Consider the following 7,188-nt stretch of genomic DNA (forward strand, 5'->3'; position numbering starts at 1 on the left):
TTTAAAATTAGGGCTGCCAACCGTTACTTGGTTAGGAATGACATCCGTTTAAATCCCATTTAACACCACTGCTTTAACAATAATTTTAATTTAAACCTATTATAAGCTGGTTTGTATTCGTTTGTCACATTTTTAGTTTCGAATTGACATTTCTTTCATAAGAGTGAAATTCTTACTTTGAAATTCTACTGAGAAAAACGCTTCTGAATCAAAACTTTCAAATCAAATCAAAAATAAATCACTTCTGCAGTGACTACATAGCGGCACGCGTTTAAATTGATTTTTTAAAAACGACAAATATATATGTACTCCCTAGTGTAGGTTTCCTAGTCTTACCATAGTCAGACCATCCGAAAAGGTCACTTCAATAAAAAAAAAAAAAATTAATTGAATTGTGATGACAATGACCGTTTGAAGTTGCTCCTGCTTGCGGAGCTCCTTTGAAGTTGTCATAGTCTTCAATAAAGCAAATTCAGTTTAAATTGTAACCCATCTGTTTGTACCTCGACATATTCTCATTATACTGGATTAGTCACATTCTCATATTCAAATCAAGATTCCGTTCATTGTAAACGTTTCAGTAAATTGTACTCATTAAGCTGTACGATATATTAATTATAATGTATGGCAATGCGTAATAACTTTGTTAATAGAGCATTGATATAATACAAAATCTAATTATGTTTAGTTTAATAAAGTTAACGATTAATATACTAGGAAGCAAGGCAAAGGCAGGAGGTGTTCTACTCGTCTTGAGAACAGCTTCTTGGAGCGCATTCAATAAATTGATTCCAGTCGGCACGAGCAGGTTCTATATCTTCAAGCAAGAAATTAATGATTAAAAAAAATCTCGAACCCGTAATCCCAACTCTAAAAGTATTTAACAAATACAAGCCTTGCTTAACCTTATTATTATTTTCTTTATTAATAAATACGCTTCTATGTTTAACGTCCCATTAAAATACTTCTGACTCAAAATTGTTTTACTTTTTTTGTTTAATAAATTACGTGGTGTCTTAATCGATTTTTTAAAACAACAAATAAATAAAACACCTAATGTGGATTTCGGCGTCTTATATAATATTCTATATGTTAATTTAATGTATTGATTCGCTTTTTTATTATGTACCACTAGTTTCGACTCGTTCTTACTAAGAACAGTTTTATCCTTTATAAGAAATTTTAAAAGAAGCTAGGCTTTTAAAACTAGACGTATTAAGAAAAAGCTATTCCGCTTGAGTGCTGTGCTATAAATAATTGAGATTATTTGGATTATGACTTTTTTTTTTTCAATATACAAACTTTAAAGCCGTTTGGTGTGCTGCAACCCTAACTGTGTAACATTGTGGTATAATAATGATCTTTCTTTTATCGAAAATTTAAATAATTGCAAAATTTTGCAATTTGCATATTTGTATTGGACTCATTTTTATTTTATTTTATTTGAATGGCACATCAACAGTACATACATTAAACACTTAACACTAAACATTTAAAACTGACACTTATCTGATGTATGTACCAATTACAGACGTACACAGCACTGCTGAAGATCACTGTCTAGCTGCTTAATAATAATACTTATCTTTTGAGATTACAAAAATATTACAAAAAAAAAAAGATAACAAGAGAATTTTCAATTACAAAAATATTACGAAAAAAATACAGATAAAAGAAGAAAGAATATCACATAATATAAACTACTACAGCTAAATTTTATTAACAGAACTTGACAAAACATCACAAATATACTCAGTGTTATACAGTATTGTTATTTTAATGATTAAATCGATAAAGCCTTTAATGGTACTATTTCGAAATTCCGAGGTCCACTAACTTTTTATAGATTTCTTTATAATAATATTTTTAAATTAATGTGTAGCAACCCTAAGGACATCCGTTGTGATATAAGTGATCTTTCTTGTAACATTTTATTTCATGTTAAAATATATACTAAGATTATACATAATAGAAGTTTATTTATTCGAATAAATAAATTAATTTTTTTTTTTTTTATGTCATAAGGTGGCAAACGAGCAGGAGGCTCACCTGATGGAAAGTGACTACCACCGCCCATGGACATCTGCAACACCGGGGGGCTTGCAGGTGCGTTGCCGGCCTTTCAGGAAAGATTACGCTCTTTTCTTGAAGGTTCCCAAGTCGTATCGGTTCGGAAAAACCGCCGGCGAAAGCTGGTTCCACAGAGTGGTTGTGCGAGGCAGAAAATGTCTTAAAAATCGCGCTGTTGTGGATTTTCGGACATCTAGGTGGTGCGGGTGATATTTGGAATTTTGACGAGATGTCCGAAGGTGAAATTCAGCAGCCGGGATTAATTCGAACAATTCCTCGGAACATTCCCCGTGATAAATTCTGTAGAAGATGCAGAGCGATCCAACATCTCTACGCAAAGCCAAAGGATCAAGCAGATCGGAAAGGGCTTGATCGTCGATAATTCGAGCCGCTCTACGTTGGATACGGTCAAATGGAAGGAGCTGGTACTGGGGAGCACCCGCCCAGAGGTGAGAGCAGTATTCCATGTGAGGCCGAATTTGCGCCTTGTATAGTCTTAGACGATGGGCCGACGTGAAATACTGTCTTGCCTTGCTGAGCACACCAAGCTTTTTTGATGCCAATTTGGCTTTGCCTTCCAATTGACCGCGGAACTGAACGAGACTCGAAACATCAACGCCAAGTATTCCGATACTAGCTGTAGCGGCTAACGGAATGTTCTCGAATCGTGGAGATACGACAAATGGTGTTTTTTTAGCAGTTAACGCGCAAACTTGCGTCTTTTTGGGGTTGAAGTGAATTAGGTTTAGCCGACCCCAGTTCGAGACTTTGTTTAACGAAGACTCGATTTCAGATACAAGTTTGTTCCGGTTTTCTTCGACGTTTCCCGAGAAATATTAGCACGGCCGGTGTATGAGGTGTCTACGGTGCTGTCGTCTGCATAGCAATGAATGTTACTGATTTGCAACAAGTCATTGATATGCAGAAGAAACAGAGTGGGTGATAGAACGCAGCCTTGTGGAACACCAGCATTGACGAATTTTAAGTCAGAGCATGCACCGTCGACAACGACCTTGATGCTCCGATCTGCCAAAAAACTGGTAATCCAATTGCATAATTTCCCGGGAAGCCCATAGGAAGGAAGCTTCGAAAGAAGCGCTTTGTGCCACACGCGATCGAAGGCCTTCGCTATGTCCAGACTGGCTGCTAATGCCTCCCCTTTGCTCTCAACTGCTTCCGCCCATCTATGAGTAAGGTAAACTAGAAGATCACCGGCTGAGCGACCCCGACGGAAACCGTACTGGCGGTCGCTAATCAGCTGGTACTCCTCTAGGTACCGCAGGAGCTGGCAGTTTATAATGGACTCCATTACCTTGGAGAACAAGGAGGTGATGGCTATAGGCCTATAATTGGACGGGTCTGAGCGGTTGCCCTTTTTAGGGATCGGATGCACCAAAGCAGTCTTCCAGGAGTTCGGGACGACGCCGAATGCATAGGATTGCCGGAAAAGACGCGTTAAGACCGGCGCCAACTCGGGAGCACAAGTCCGTAGCACGATTGGAGGGATGCCATCGGGTCCACTCGACTTATGAATATCCAAGGAAAGGAGTGCTTTACGAACTGCACTTTGCCGGAATTTAACCTCCGGCATCGTGGTATCACACCGCGGGATTGTTGGTGGTGACTTTCCTCGGTCATCCAGAGTCGAGTTCGCTGCGAAGAGAGAGCCTAAAAGATCAGCCTTCTCCTTCGCTGTATGGGCCAATGACTCACCGTCCTTGTGCAGAGATGGTAAGGAAGGCTGACAGAAATTCCCTAAGACAGCCTTGGCGAGAGACCAGAACGCACGTGTTCCTGAAGGGAGGCGCACCAGTCTCTCGCCAATTCTGCCAATGTACTCCGTTTTCGCCTTAGCAATCACGTTTTTGAAGGACCTAGAGGCAGAGTTATATTCCTTTCTGATTGCGCTGGTATTTACATCACGAGACGCTGATGCGTTAGCCCAGTCTTGGTAGCGTTCCCATTTTCTGCGTGAAGCCGTTTTGCAGAAACGACCAAACCAGGGCTGGGACTTGCCACCGATGGGGACCGCAGAATACGGAATGAATAGTTCCATACCCTGAAGTACCACATCGGCAACAGAGTCAGCAACAACACTCGGATCATCCGGCGAGAAACAAACCTGCCCCCATGGGTAGGATGCAAAGAAGGACCGCATCCCATCCCAATCTGCTGACCTGTAGTGCCATTTATATAAGTATTCTTCAAATTAAAGTACATTTGGAAATGCATATGAACCGCGAACGCTGATTTTATGATAAATTGTAGAGATGGCTTAGAAAAGCTAAACTTGAAATTGTCGATCTCGATTTCCTATGTGCGTTTGCCGCCATCTTGAAAAAGGGTTGAATTTCGATTTATTGCGATAACTCGACTATGCGTCGTGATAGAAGAATGACTGTATGATACTTTTTGTTGCTTCATTTACGCTCTACACTTTGGGTCCTACACATTTTTAATCTACCTTCCGTTGATTGTTATTGATATTTCGGCCAAAAATCAGCCTTCTCGGTTCAAATGTATTCAGACATTATTTTTGTATATAATACTGGACTAATGTAAAAAGGCGTACTTTAACTTGAAAAATGAAAAATTAAGTAATAAGTTTTTAAAATTACCTAGAATACTGGGCAATACACCACGCTGCTAAATGCGAGGTGGTGGACATATCTATGACAGAATTTTATCCAGCACGTGCAGTTTCACTTGTGACGTTCTACCATAAGTCATACAAGTACTCGTTACGTAACCTTGAAAGTGTAATATGAGGTTAAATAGTAGTACTTACATAGCAATTTATAATCTAATGTTTTACATTAACATACATTAACAGCCTGTAAATTTCCCACTGCTGGGCTAAGGCCTCCTCTCCCTTTGAGGAGAAGGTTTGGAGCATATTCCATCACGCTGCTCCAATGCGGGTTGATGGAATACACATGTGGCAGAAATTCGTTGAAATTAGACATATGCAGGATTCCTCACGATGTTTTCCTTTACCGCCGAGCACGAGATGAATTATAAAAACAAATTAAGCACATCAAGATAATTCAGTGGTGCTTGCCTGGGTTTGAACCCGAAATCATCGGTTAAGATGTACGCGTTCTAACCACTGGGCCATCTCGGCTCACATATTCAATTATTTTAGTAAATTTTCAACTAATGATCGTCAGCTCATTTCTAAAACTTGTCGTAACGATTCATTCATTAATAAATCACCTTTATTTATAGTTCGTATTCTATATATTATCTTGTTTAATTAACGCACGAACGTTATAACACTGTCACAATTCAAAAGTAATTGAAGTTTGTTTTGAATGGCTTTCAGTGATTTCGTAGCGAATATAAATTCATACGCTTGTAGTAATCTCGTTATTGATGTAATACAATGGAAACGAGTGAACAAAAAATTAAATTGTAACGAAGCTAATTGAACGCATATCAGATACGAATAGTTTTTTTTAGTTTTAATATTTGTGCCAGTACTTCTATTAAGTCTACCGAATATATCGTACACATGTTTGGTCCAGGTTTTAAAAAAAAGTATTAATATTTTTTTGTATCGAGAGACATAATTGGGTTTTAGCTAAAATTTAAATTTAATTAGCTTAAATGATGAGTGTGATTTACATTACATACATTGAGTAAATCACACTCATCATTTTATTATAACGCGCCAAAGAAGTATAACATCTAATAATGATAACATTTAAGCGATATCGCTTATGTACGTATATGTATATATATTATAATATATAAAAATATTGTTAATCAAAATAATGATACATCTCAACAGTACATCAATGTTTGGGTATAACGATGTAAAAACTTATACTTGCTTAAGTCTAACCTTATGTGCCATTTTTGTAAGCACGTCTAAGAGACGTCACGTATTGTAGTGATAAATATATCGCACAAATATTATTTTGTGCGTACTTGATCAAACCCGTATGCACGATTAAACGTGAAAACAGTTATTTTAAAATATCGCTTATACTATTCGCATTTTATACGTTTTTCTATAAATCTATGAGCAATCGTAAACATACTTTCGTGTACGTAAAGTGTTCAATGTGTTTGAACAAATGACTCCGTAAATAAAATGTTATGTGGCATTGCTTCGGCGTAGATCATAAACTGTAAATTTTACAAATTATTTAACTTGAGTAATTTTATATATTTGGATGATACTACAATATAAATGTACATACTAAAATATAAGAATAAATTAAAAAATGTTTCCGCCCGGGATCGAACCGGGGGCCTTCTGCGTGTTAGGCAGATGTGATAACCGCTACACCACGGAAACGATAGTAGGAGAAACTAATATAACATTCTGTTAACAAGACAAATCTAATTATAAAAATTATGTATCAAGATTACTTAGAAAGTAATCTCACCTTGTCTGACAAGACTGGACCTAACGATCATTGCTCTAACGAAGTAAGTTTAGTCAGTTTTTTTTTTTTGTATTAGTATTTATTATATAATGAATATAATTATTTATTTAAAACTAGAATAAATAGTCAGACCTCCAAAATATATCCCAATAGAACTACTTCATCCATTATTTTGTAACTAGAACTATTATAAAAGTGAAAGTAACTCTTGTCTGTCTATCCGTCACCCTTTCACGGCCAAATCATTGAATCAAAATTAATGCAATTCGGTATGACGCAAGCTTCAACTCCAAGGAAGGACGCAGGCTACTTTTAAAAGGTTATATATGCAACACCTAACAGCTCCTTTATATGCTGGCGAAGTAATTAAGCGTTGTCACTTCACAATGTTTGTTTAGTTTGCTTATGTTACATTCTCAAACAATTATATATGTGCGTAGTACATATAATAATATACACGAAAACATCCAGCTACTCAAAAATGTTTCGATTTTTAAAAATATTAATATACTCTTACTCTATTTTTCAGTTAAAAAATAGTTTCAATTGATCGTTTTAGAAAAGTTGATTCAAATGCCGGACAGTTGTTTTTGTAGTTGGTACACGGAGTCCGGGGACTGCGGGCTGCAGCTGAACTCAAAAGCGAACGATCGACTACAAGACTGTTGCAGAATAAATTTATCACCGCACGTGCGACCTGGATGAGATCCTTCTGTAGAGC

At 37.0% G+C, this 7,188-nt stretch overlaps 1 non-coding gene across 1 annotated transcript; it reads right to left on the reverse strand.

The window, feature by feature from the left end:
* Nucleotides 1–6,303: 6,303 nt before the first annotated feature.
* On the reverse strand, nt 6,304–6,376 carry Trnav-aac. Its single transcript has one exon. It is a non-coding gene; the product is annotated as a tRNA-Val (tRNA).
* Between the last annotated feature and the right edge of the window lie 812 nt (nt 6,377–7,188).

The sequence above is a fragment of the Vanessa atalanta genome, chromosome 1, assembly GCF_905147765.1.
Source record: "Vanessa atalanta chromosome 1, ilVanAtal1.2, whole genome shotgun sequence".
Classification (NCBI taxonomy): Eukaryota; Metazoa; Arthropoda; class Insecta; order Lepidoptera; family Nymphalidae; genus Vanessa; species Vanessa atalanta.